We start from the raw sequence: 12,941 nt of genomic DNA, 5'->3' as shown, positions 1-12,941 counted from the left end.
AAGGTGAAAGATGGAAGACTGGAGACCGATGGGGAAAAACAGTTCCTGTCCTTGTTCCTGCTGGCTGAGGTAATCCTGTTATTTTCGAGCAGAAAGCTGGAGCGCGTGGCGGAGATCAGCTCCCCCGAGCGCTGTCTGTGCTCGGCCTCGCAGCTGCACGAGGAGCGCGGGCAGCGCCGGGAGCGGCTGGCGGCTGGGGCTCCGCGGCCGTTTGTTAGCGCCGTTGTCACCGGGGCCAGCACTGCCGGGCTTTTTTTGTGCTCTTCGGTAAACACCAGGGCCAAGATCTGGGTGTAAATCTGGAATGGTTTCAGCGCATTTGGATCTGCCCAGCTGTGCTGGATGCTGGTCACGGGGCTGCAGGAGGGGGACGTGGGGAGGTGCCCCAGGGGATGGCGTGGAGCTCTCCCTTTTGACGAGCTTTACATCGCCACTTCTCATCCTTGCTGTTTGGCCGGTGAATACATTACATTCTCATTTGCATGCCTCACCTCTTAATATGACTTGTTGTGGCTCGTGAGGCTTCTTCAGCCTCTAAAGCAGATATGGGCGATAGCTGGTGGCATGGGCAAGAGGAGGAGGCTTGGCACTGCCCAGGCGCAGAGCAGCCGCGGGGCCCAGGGGAGGCCCTCGCATGGCGCAGCAGCGTTGCTCCACGTTGATTTCCACACTTGTGCATATCCGTGGGCACGTCGCAGAGCTCTTTGTCCTAAAAGGCTCTGGGATGTGCAGCTGTGTCGGTTGTTGGGCCCTTGGGGAGGCAGTTGGAGGGCTGTCAGTGTGAGGAGCTGTCTTGCCTGCGTCCTTACAGCGGAGCGGGTGAGGTTCGATCTGGAGTATCATTGGGGCTTTAAAAGGCTCCCCCTGATACGGGAGCGAAGCAAACCTCACAGCAGAGATAAATCCACGTTCCTGGGAGTTTCTCATAGGCTGCTGGGCTTGTGATCTGTCCGGCAGCTGCCTGTGTGCTGTGATGTGGCATGGCTCGTAAAAATCCTTGCTTGGATTTTGCAGTGTTGTCAGCCCTTCGGTGTGGCTCAGAAAGTGATTTTTTTTAATTATTTTTTTTAGGAAAGTAGCTTGATGTGTATATTTCAATCTACGGGAATATGGAGTCCTCTGAGATCTGTGCAGTGAAAATGGTATATAGATAGTTAAGCAGGGGAATTTGGCCAAGACTTTCTGGCACACAGCTTGGACAGTTATAGTAATTTATTATAATATTTTCCCATCTGTTTGTTATTATTAAATATGAAGTACTGATGTTGCACAATCTTACCTTTTGGATTTATGTCCAGAAGAAATCAGTGTACATTTTTATTGAATACCTTTTAACTTTAACTTATGGCTACAAACAGCGTTTTGAACTTCTCCTTTGTGAGTTTAAAGTAAAATGAAATTAAAAAACTCCTGACACATGCCACTCTTTAAGGGTCAGCACTTTCTGGTTTGAAAATTAGCCCATACACGGATATCTTTCTTGAGTGTTTTATTTCCCTTCTAAATCCTGGGTTGCCAGCAGCTTCTTTTCCTGTTTGAGCTGTACATGAAAGCGTGGGTTCTGAGCTCTTGTCTTTGGCTGTGCACGCAGGCAGCTGAAATAGTCGGTGTGCTTCTGGGGCCCTGGGGCAGCACCAGGTATAAAACTGCTGGGAATTACAAGATTCGTGTGACAGCTGCATCGGGTGTGCTGGTGGGGGCTGTGGGCATCAGCATGGTTTTGTCATACCCTGCGTTCAGGGCAGCCCCCTGTAGTGGAAGTAACCCCATAGACCTGCCTGCGCCTCCTGAAACCCAAGATAACTGTGGAAAAACTCTCTGCTCCGAGCATGCTTCGGTTGGAAGAGGATCTGGGCCCTTTGAAATGAAGTGCTTTCCCTCCTTTTGGTCCGGAGGCTTGCTGGGTTCTGTGTCTGGGGGTGATGCTGCAGGGGGTGTGCAGCCCCTCGGATGCCACCAGCTGTGTCCTGACAAGTCCGTCCTGCGAGGCAGGGAGCAGTGGGGAAGAGGTGGCAGGAGGTGAGATCGCACGGGTCATTTGTGGTGGGCTGGGTTGTGATAGTAACTGAGCTGGGTTTCCACTGACCTTTGCTCTGCTGATGGATGTGGCTCTGTTGTAGCCCACCTAGCAGACCACACGCTCCGTGCATCTGCATTTCCAGAGTAATAACTTGTTACTGGCTGTGCCTCCACCCCAAGTGGTTCTTCCTAGCTTATTGCATCGCTTACAGCTGCAACTTGCTCATGGTCTTTTCAGTGCTCATGTGCAACAGAAGTCACTTTCAAGGATAAGCCTTAATTTCCGGGGGCGATGGGCTGATATTGTCTTCACTTGGGGCTGAAAGCCTCGTCTGAGAGTGCCCAGTCCCTGCACGTGTTTGGGGAACGAGGTGCACCCTTGGGGAGCTGTCCCTTCTGCTCCTGGCCCCACTCCCCGGGATCACTTGTCCTGGGAAATATGTGTGAGCCCTCCTGCTTGCAGAAACCTGTAAATTAAAACCCCATCATCTCACGAGAGATTTTATTTTTTTTTCACTTTAGAAATAACTCCTTTTACTGTGCTTAATGCAAAATGTTTCACGTTCCATAAGTGTAAATGCATATAAAGGAGCTGTCGTGCTCTTTATTTCCACATTTCTAGACATTTTTAAAAAGTTTTATCTTTAATATCTGTACTTATCCTCTTGTGTAGTTATTTGGAGCAATACATTGTGTCATGCTAAAAAGCTATTGATCTCCTTTAAATGGCTTTCTAGACCACTGTGCAATACTGCATTTATTAGAGGAGTAATTTTTTGTATAAAAGTTTTTTTGTTTTGTTTTGTTTAAATGTTACCACATGCACCATTGGCTGTTTTGTAGAGTGATTATTTTGACAAATAATGCAGATGCTTTAGAACTGCTTTTGGTTACCTTACTGTGTTTCAAATGATTTTTAAATAAAACTTTTTTTCCTCCCTTACATCCAGGGACTTATTGGCATGAGCATACCAAAGCCTCAGGTGTATGATAAATCACCAGAGTAAGCTTTGCTTGTGTTCAGGCTACCTTCACAGATGTTTCTACTTAGAGAGTTTCAGCCCTCAGCTGTACTGACAAGTTCCCCATTAATTATTGAAAGTTCACATCAAAGAGCGGATAATTACTTCTATTAATAAAGAGAATGCATTCTCTGAGCATCTATTTCAGGTGTTTGCTCGAAATTTCAGCATTAAAGCAGTTGCAGGATATTTTGCCCTGCTTTGCTGGAGCACTGGAAAGCATCCGACTGGTTGCTCCCCAAGCAATACCTGCTACTTGGCGTTTCCAGGTCGGCCTTGCATTACTGAATGCTTACGAACTACACGATCCCTTGCTGGATAACTCTTTGTTCTGGAGCACACGTATTTTCAGCCTGAATTAATAACGAACGTTGTGGATCGAGGACAGAAAAGGCAGTGATTAATTCATATGTTTCATTTTAGGCACTGAAGTCATTTGGCTTTCTTACAGCAGGGAGAGCTGAGCGGGTGTATGAGTCTTGTGGTATTGGGACATATGTGAATAGCTGTTTAATATCAGTTGTCACTATCTTGTGTGTTGTTTTTTTTTTTTAATGTGGTTGATTTCAGTGGTTTACATAAAAATATGAAAAGCTTTTGCTTCAAATTAGAAGCAAAAATTCTAATTATATGCTACAGAATATCCTCACGAGTGAATCTGATGTCACACTCATGGGAAATTCACCACCCAGGCTGCAGACAGCGCAATCACCGCTCACCGCTTCGCCGTGCCTGGGGGTGGCAAGGGGGCAAAAGGAAAATCTTGCTGCACGCCGTGTTACGTTATCATTAAACCTCGGAACCCTTCCAACTGGCAGCTTCTCAGCAGAACTTGATGGATGGTAATATTTGTGGGAAAACACGTTTTTCTCCCCTCCTTTCCTTTACCAGGAAGGCTTCATGATGTGTGCAGCTGTGCCAGAGAAGGGCCAGCTTGGTCTCCAGTTGGCTGTGGGTAGATCCTTGCAGGAATGCCCAACACCATGTCTTTCATCAGAAAGCCATGATGCATGATCTGTTGCAGGAGCAAGAGTGTTACTTAGCTGGGGTTCTGTGAACTAGGACTGTGATCAGAAGTTGCACGAGCATCAGGACATCCTTGTCCAAAAACTGGCTGTGCAACCCTTTTGCTGAGCACTGCTGGGCCTTCATGCTGGACAAATGTGTTGGCTAAGCCATAGTTTGGCAGTATGGGTGAGCTGCCTTCATGCTGCTGCATCTGTAGTCTGTGGTCACAAAGGGAGCAAAATTCCTAGTCTAAACACCTCCAAAATCTTAATTTGCAATAGATTGATTTTGTAGCGGAGAAGATGAATAGTAAATGATTGTTGAGAGAAGTAGAGAAAGGGCTAATGACGTGAAAAATGCATTCCTGGGGGGAAAAAGCCTTGCCAGCTAAACCGTTGGAAAATTTAAAATGAAAGATTGCATCCTGTGAGCATGGCGGTGGTTGTTTTTGGTTTGGTTTTGTTGTGTGTTTTTTTATGATCTCCTGGCTAGAGGAGAAGACAGACAGGACTGGATTTAGGGTTGTCTTTTTGTTGATTGTTTTTGTTGCTGACAATGGGATGTAGACGTGAATAAAAATAGAACTCTGAGGCTTAAATTATTAGATATTGCTTCATGACATTATTGTGTCTGGAGTTTCAGGAATCTTCTCTAGCACTCCTGCCCTGCAGATGTAGTGGCAACAGTTGTCCAGACACTGCAGCTGGAGGGGGTGGAATACTCTGGGACAGAAATAATTAGTGTACTTAATTCCCTGCCAAGGGAAATTGGTTTGATGGATGGGAGAGAAAACAAGAAATGAAGAGCCCTGCAGTTCTAAACCTGCTGGTGCTGCCACCAGCATTGCTACTGCCAGTGCCTTGTGAGCAGGTCTGTGTTCCTTTGCTGCTGTTCCCAGCCTTGGCTCGCACATCTAAATGCTGCCCTAATCCAAACAGCTCACCTGTGTGTGTGCAGGTTGCTTCACCTCTCGTGTCATGTGGGAAATCAAGGGCAAGGAATGGCAATTGCTGTACTCCTGGAAAGTAGTTAAGAATTTGCAGATGATTGCTTTTCTTACTTTTGAACTCAGATGTGTAGAGTTTCCAGGTGCTCCCCTCTGCCCCTTGGTCATCTGCGTAAGGCTGTTCATGTAGATGGGGTGGGAGCAACAGCTCCTGCCTGGCACTTGCATGGAGAGCACCTGGTCACCAGCTCAGCTGGATTTCACGGGAAAGGTGATGACTCCCTGAGATGCCACAGCTGAGAGGAGGTCCATGAGGCTCTGAGATACGGTGTAAGGAGAGGTCCGTCTGGTCCAAGGCTGCTGCAACAGCCTTGTGGGGTGACCACAACCATCTCTGCCTGCAGGGAGACTGTGCCAAGGAGACCTGGGAACCACTGGTGTTAGTGGAAAGCTGGAAGGGGTGAGGTGAGTGTCATCTGAGGCTAATTTCCTTCTCCAGTCGGGAGAATTATAGTGCAAAGCCACCCACTGGGGCGATGGGAGAGGTGGTAAATGGGCAGTGGCAGGGCCTGAAGCAGGCAGCGGAAGACCAGAGGCTTCCTGCAGAGCGTGTGGCACGTGTTTAGTCTTGCACAGTCATTTCTGAAGAGTGTAATTATGTAGTTACTTTGCCTTGGGTAAATATAGATTTCAGCTAGCACGAGTTTGAAGTGGATGTTGTAATTCTGGGAACATATATCTGTTTTAATTTCCTTTCTAAGATTTTCTTGATCGCTCCCTTGATACCTCTCCCATCAAATTATTCTCCTGACAGTTGAGCGTGACAGCTCAGGTCTCAAGTATATTTGCTCCTGTCCCAGATGAATTTGGGCTTGCAAACTGTTTGGAGGGGATGTGTAAGGAAAGGTTGGCACAGCAGCCACTGCTCTGTAAGCAAAAGGGCAAAACTGTGTTTGCCCAGGAATGCTTTTAGGCACTGAACTTCTGCCACCCACCCCTTGTAGGTGCTGAGGTGTGTTTGCTGCTGTGAAGCTGAGCCACAGAGGCAAACACGAGTGCTCCCGAGCAGAGGTGTGCATGTGTGGCATGGGCAATCCCGTGCTTCAGGTAGAGACTGATGAAGAGCAGCTCTTACACCACAGATACTGGATTGTGTCTTCAAGCCCTTTGGTTTGGCATTCCTGAGTGTAAAGAAACACTCCTAGTTAGGCGGGCAGTTATTATTTCTTAATCTTTGTTCTTCTGTCACTAGTTACAATCTCTTCCTCGCCTGAATAATTCTGGTTAGCTGGATTTAACAAAATAGGAAAACACGAGGCATACGGTGCTGTGTGCAAAGATTCAGGAAGGGTTTAGAACTAACACTGAATTACCATTTCAGTTACGGTGGTCATATAAATCCATGTGCTGCCCATGAGCAACCAGTCTGTGTTCATGGCCCCACCTGTGCAGAAGCTGTAAATGACTTTTTAAAATAGTATAAAAAGAATTGTCCTGTCCTCGGGCAGTGCCTGGGGGTGAGTGTCCTCAAGGGAAAGACAGAGGAGAAGGTGCCCCCGCCGCTCACTGGTTTTAGATCATCCAGTGGTTTTGTGCAAGCTGCATCCCTGCCGTGACTTCCAAAGCTGGTCTGCATCAGCGTCTGAGGGCCAGTCCCAGCAGCTCATCTTCCTGATGGTGGCAACTGCAGAGAGTCTCTCTGTTTGTCCAGACAGAGAGGCCTTGACTGGCTGGCGTGGCCTGCAGCTGGTTGTGCTCTTTGGAAGCATTTTGCCTCTCCTGCCCTCACCGGGCTGCCCTGTGGTGCTGTGTCCAGCCCTGTCCCTTCTGTAGAGGTGGCCAACACTGGGCCCCCACAGCCCCTGTCACCCTCCTGGCCCTCTGCAAGTCCTTCCCACAACACAACCCATTTTCAGTCACAGGAAATAAAGGGCCTACAAATGCCGGTTTATCGTGCCCTTTGGGCGAACGCGAGTTAAATATTTGGAATATATTAATGCTAAATAGCCTGTGTTGCTAGGTCTAATTTCCGCTGAAGGGAAGCACGCTCCTATTTACTTAAAACTGATGAAGCCATTGCCGTGGCCGGGCCACCACAGCCGGGCCTGTGGCGCCTGTGTGGCTGTCAGCAAGAGCCCGTTGCCACAGTTACCCAGCGGGACCCCCACTGTGACCAGGACAAGGTGGGGGGCTCGGTGTCACCCCACCACTTACCCCGGGGGTTGTGCTGTCCCCGTGCTCTGTGGCTGTCCCCAGAGCCCCCGGCTCGGGGTGTTCGCTGCTGCCTCACGGCCCGGCCGCATTTAGCAAGGCTTCGTTATTTTTGCAGAGTGGATTTTAGTGTTTCCTTTAGAATCATCATAAACAGTTAAAGCAGCGAAACCGCAGCTGTCAAAATAAATAACTGCGCTTTGTGTTGCTTTATCTTTTTGTTTTCTTATGGTGCTGAAAGTTGCTTATTCCTAAAAATGGAATCCACAGCGATTCTAGCAGCTGCTGGCTCAGATTAATGAGGGTGCCTGTCTCCGGCGCTCTTGCCAGCATCTGAGATTTTCGAGTTTAACAATATCTCCCCGTGTTGCAAGGAAACACAGCGAATGGCATCTTAATAAGAGCAAGCCTTGATGAATGCCACATCTGGCTGTTAATCAATATAAACCTAGACTTAGCTGATTAAAATGGTAAATATAACGTCTAAAAGTGTGTTTCAAGTGCATGTTATAGTTGGGTATTTACTCCTGTTATTTTGTAGGTAGCAAGGTGAGCTTCTTCCTGCTGGTGTTTGACACCTGTGGAAGCATCTCTGGGTGCCTGCTGTTCATCCACACTTCGTAGCAACAGTAAACTGTTAAGACAGGCTGAGGAAAGAGCTCAAAGAAATGACCCGAGATCTTAAGGCTCCTGCAATTATTTCTTTCCTCACAGCGTATCTTGGTGAAGACTGATAGGCAATTTGATTGAGGCAGAGAATTCCTGTGAAAGGCAAAATTAGGGCAATGCTTAGGCTGCCTTAAGGAAAAAAAAATAGATAAAATTGTATGTTTTCTACATGTTACTTAATGATTGTAGCTGTTTCTGGGGGATAGGGTGGAGAGGTCATCATTTGAAATCTTGGCTTCAGGCCTGTAGCATTTTAATTTGCTTTTCTCTGAAGCTGGAAATGGCAGCTTTTGGGTAGAGGCCACTGCGGGTGGTTCTGCTGCCTGCGCCTGCCTTCCCTTGCTCTGAAATCCATTAGCTGAGTGGCTTGAGAGGTGTCCTGAGGACACTTCTGGCTTTTTTCAAAGCAGGAAATGATGAGAAGAACACCAGCGTCTACAGCGGGTGGGTTTTGTTTCTGTGGTGAGCCGTCTTAGTATGTGGTAACAGGTTTGCCAGGTCGGTTGTATTGGAGGTTTCACATTCCTGCAGACCGAATGATTGTCCGAACGGTCCCTTGTGGATATGAAGTGAAAAATGTTGCAGTTGCTGGAAAGAAGTATTTCTGATTTCTTCTGTTGTTAATAATTTTAATGTCCTGTATGTTAGCTTCATTGTTCCAGCACTGAATTAATTGATTGCTAATCTAGTTCACCTCTTTCTTTGTATCGACAGTGAGATTTTAGGACTCAAAGACTTGGCGCATAGTTCAGGTCTCTGAACATTATCGTTTCTGCTTGTTTGTGTATTTGCTCATCTCTTTGTACTGTACAGGGAGAGAACAACATCCTAATGCAGTTGACTTTTTGGCATCTGTCCTGTAATTGCCAAAAAAACTGCTGCTTCCTCCTACGTATCCATCAGATCTCTTTAAAGTCAGATGGGTTTTGAAAGCAGCTTTTTGATTTCCTGAGGTCTGCATTTGGTCTTCCTTCCTCCTGCTCCCTCTTTCTTCCTTTGTTCTTCGAGGTTAAAGCTGTGGGTGTTGAGGTCCCATTAGTCATTTTGGCCACTTCTGAGATCTTCATGTTGAAAAATGCCTGGATTAAACCATTCCTGAATTGCAGCAGGTTTACGTCACTGAGGCTACACTGGTTGAGTTACTGCAGGGTGATGTAGCTGAATGGAGAGCCCTGTTTACCTCTGCTGGACTGAGGGGATGTCCTAAAGGACACAGCAGTATCAGTTTTCTTATCTAACCCTAATCCCCCAAAATAGCCTTCGCTATGGACAGGGCAAATCCCCTTTTAGAATCAGAAAATTTGTATTAGACGTATTGTAGTGATTGTCATGCTGTCTTGTATTAGTAGTATCCCCCCCTTTTTTTTTTCTTTTTTTTTCTTTTTTTTTCTTTTTGGTCTCAGGCACAGAAGATGTTGAAGGAATGTAACAAAGCCCCACGTGTGGATTAAAGTAGTTTCTGGAATTAATCGCTGCCAAAGGAAATGGACCCTGCACTCCTCCCCTTCCCGGTGGCTGCTGGCTCAAGCACCACCGCTGTTGTGTTAGATGAGCGTGGTCAGAGGGATCAGGGCTGTGAGAACACCGAGCTTGTCCCCGCTCCAGCCCTGTGCCTGCGAGCAGGGCTGCTGCTGCCTTGGGCACTACCTGGACCTGTCTTTTCTTTCCTGCACTGGGATTGCCTTTCACATTCAGCCTAAAAGCTGGCCACGACCTGCCCATGGTCTTCTCACTCTGGAGAGGACACTTCAGTTCCCACTGCTGTGAGCCCTCGGCTGGTTGGGGCATTGGATGGCTTGGGGTTAGTGGGGTGGGCAGTTTTTTATTTTCCCTACTTGGTATTTTCAACGCAATATGTTTGAGAGAAATTTAGGGAGGCAGGGAAAACCTAAAATGAGAGGTTTAATTCAAGCTGGCAGGGAAGCTGCACAAGGGAGTTGCTCCTTGGTGAGGATTTCTCATCTCCTGCAAATGTTGGTGTCAAAGCATGTGCTCACATGAGGTTATAATGTGAGCTTTTAAGGGCAACGGGAATCTCATGTGATACCGCAGGAAAAGTTTGTCTAATATGCTCTTTATTTCATGACTTGCTTTATAAGTCTGCTAGCAAAAGAGGTTGCCAGGTGCCTTCATGGTATTGGTTTTAATTTGCTCTTGCTTGAAGTGTACAAGTGGGGAAAGGATAGTTTTGAAATGGTGAAGAAAGCAGGCTGGTTGAGCTGTTAGGCTCCCATGTTGCCATGCTAACCATGTTAACAGCTGCTAATGGTTTCTTAAGCTGCCAAAGCAGCCTGAAGATAGATTTAACACCCAACAGACACCTGTTTTTAGCAATTTAGCTCCACAGGCACATGGCACAGTACTGCAGGGGTCCTGTCCATAAAGAACAGATAAAATGTGTTCAACAGGTTGCTTGTAAAGGTGGAAGTTGCTGGCTTTCTGCTTTGTATTACGACTTTCTTGTTGGAGAGTAAGGAGGAAAAGCACAGCAAGAAGGAACGGTCTGGAGAAGACGAGCACTAGAGGGATTTCTTGGTGTTTCATACTCACTTCTGTCTTCCAAAGGCCTTACTTAGCATCTTTCCATTGATCTGAGGACCCTCTTTTCCACTTTCACCTCAGAGCCCACCTGGAGCAAGGCCAAGCTGCACAATGACCTTCCCAGCAGTTTCAGCCCCCAGGCAGTGTCAGAGCTCCTGCCTGCTGATCCCAGCACCGCCTCAAGTGCTGGAAGGAAGGTTTGTGCTGGTTGCTGCTGTTCCTGCCTCCCACGCTGAGACTGGGCTGTGGCTGTCACCACGTGGCAGGGGAGCATCCATGTCCTGCAGGGCTGCGGGTGGCAGAAGGGGAGGCAGGCCCTGCTCTGCACAAACTAGCAACAAGCTCAGCAAATGGGATGCTTTTGAGACGTGGATTTTGGGCTCTTCCAGTCGCACAGCAGGAATGTGTGTAGTAACTACTGAGTCCTGAACAACCCCTGACTGTTCTGGTTTGGTAGGTGAGGGTTCAGCCTTTGGCTTTCTCGTCCTTTGGGTATGTTCTGCTTTTGCTTATTTACTTTCAAGCCAAAACCTGCTGACTGTGTGCACTTGGCTGTGCCATCGTGTATTCTTTTCATGTGATCAGCGTGGGTTTGCAGAAAAAAAATCGCCAGAGAATGGTAACTGGCCTTTAGTTATATCACGGACTTCAAAGCGATCAGCACAGAAAGGATAATTGGAAAGAAAGTCCATTTCAGGTTGTAATTATTTGTCCCAGGAACCAGAGTTCCTTAGCGGTGATGCATATTTTCCCTTTTGTTTTTCCAGTGCCATGGGAACCTGGCAGGAGATGGTCTCCGCTGGTATGCGCAGCGTATACCTGAACCTCCTCACGGGGAAGTGTAGGAATCACGGTGTTGGATCCTGACCAGTGATCCATTGAGACTTGTTTCCAGCAGCACCAGAGCCAGCTGCTTCAAAGGAAAATAGAGCACTCTGCAGTAGGCAGGTTATCGTTTTCACAGGGAAAGCTTCCCTTGCAAGACTCCTGTCAGCCAGGGATTGTTCTTTGCCTTCAGGCTTTTTTGTTTCAAGCCTTCAAAGCTGCTTGCTTTTCTTCCAGTCGGAATCACTTGAGCCAGAACCCTTGCAGAGCACTGTGCTGTGCCCCGATGAGGCAGGTAGCTCCAGCATTAACTGCCTCATCTCATCTGGTCACGGTCGTGTCACTTTGCTCATGGCCTTTTCTTCCATTCTGCTTCTGTTCCGGCTCTGTTCTTCGGCTTCTTGTTTCGCAGTCAGTCCCGTCTGTCACTTCCCATCCCACTTCCAAAGTTCTCCCTGTGGCTCGTGGTCTGAGGACCATTGCAGGACGCCAAGCTTCTTTTCTCCTTCCATCTTTGTGGTCAGCTTAAATCACACTGATCTTTGTCTAAGTTTACCGATGGAGCCTGCTTGTAGTAACCCATCGGGGGAAATGGGGTGAGTCCCGCAGTGCAGGAGCTGTCAAAGCCGTGTGCTTTGGGGCCAGCACCAGGCTCAGCTGTACCTGGTGGGAGCCCTGGAAAGCCGCTGCCATCTCTTGGCTGCACACCTCTCCTGATGCTCCTTCCCCTCAGTTCACTGAGATTTATGGCCCAGGTCTTGCTGCAGTTGGACGTCTGAAGGTTTTGAGGGATGGCTTGATGCTGAGACGTCAAAGAGTAGGCAGCAGCCACGGTGGTTACACATCTGTGGAGACGAAGTGCAGCTGGTGAGCAGCAGCGCTTGGATGTTCTCCTCGCCTTGGTGGCCATGCCTGAGGGATGCTGGTGCCAGCGGGTTCAGATGAACACGGAGGAAATTATTTTTGTTACTTTAAGATAGAGTAATTAAATACAGTATATATGGATCCCTCAAAAATGACAGCCGCCCACAGAGCTAAAAACAGGAAATCCATTAACTTCATTATTTAAAAAATAAAATAAAAATCTTCCCAACTGATTCCTCTGTCACTTAAAGTTCTGCATGGAAGGAGGGCTAATTTAACGCTGCATTAACTCACTGTTATCACCCTCCTGTTACCTAAGTAGTTTCTAATGACTACCCTGGAGAGCACTTGGAAGCTTTTAAAAGTTTTTATGCTAAATTTTTTTTTTCTGTGTGGTTTATACTTTCAGAACAAAAGTTATTGATAACATTTTTCCAAATCTTCCAACAACATGAAAAATTGTTCTGTTGCCTGCAGAAACGTGAAGTATCCCTAGTCTGTAATCTCTGCAAACAAGGAATTTGAAACGTAAGTGGTGAAATGTGCACAAACGGATGGGGCAGAGTTCGTGGGATGCTGGTGCAGATTTGGGTTTGGGGGTGTTTGCAGTAGCGGCGTGTCCCGGGGGCGGGAGCGGGGCCATCCGCCCTCGCCCAGGACGAGATGCCAAAGGGGGCTCTGTCCTTAAGCCCTCTGAGCTTTGGCTTTCACAGCTCTGAAAGGAGACCCCGTGGGGCAGGCGGCTTAGGAGACCTGCCTCTTTGTTCGGAGGCCTTTAAGTGAAAGGCATCACCGGATTGAGAAGCAATAAATCATTTTCTTCCCTCATTGTCTTT

General features: G+C 47.6%; 1 protein-coding gene across 2 annotated transcripts in view; it reads left to right on the top strand.

The window, feature by feature from the left end:
• LMF1 (lipase maturation factor 1) overlaps positions 1–12,941 on the top strand; it is a 181,113-nt gene that overhangs the window by 25,443 nt on the left and 142,729 nt on the right. The window contains exon 1 of one of the 2 annotated variants that reach the window (XM_035339732.1): positions 5,344–5,460. The exons of the other annotated variant lie outside the window; for it this stretch is intronic. The gene's annotated coding sequence lies outside the window, so the exon portion shown is untranslated. Of the gene's footprint in view, positions 1–5,343; positions 5,461–12,941 lie in introns of those variants that run through there. 2 annotated transcript variants of the gene reach the window in all.

Source organism: Oxyura jamaicensis, chromosome 14 (genome assembly GCF_011077185.1).
Source record: "Oxyura jamaicensis isolate SHBP4307 breed ruddy duck chromosome 14, BPBGC_Ojam_1.0, whole genome shotgun sequence".
NCBI lineage: Eukaryota > Metazoa > Chordata > Aves > Anseriformes > Anatidae > Oxyura > Oxyura jamaicensis.
The sequence above is the reverse complement of the archived record's forward strand: the minus strand, read 5'-3'. Positions and strand labels throughout refer to the sequence as shown.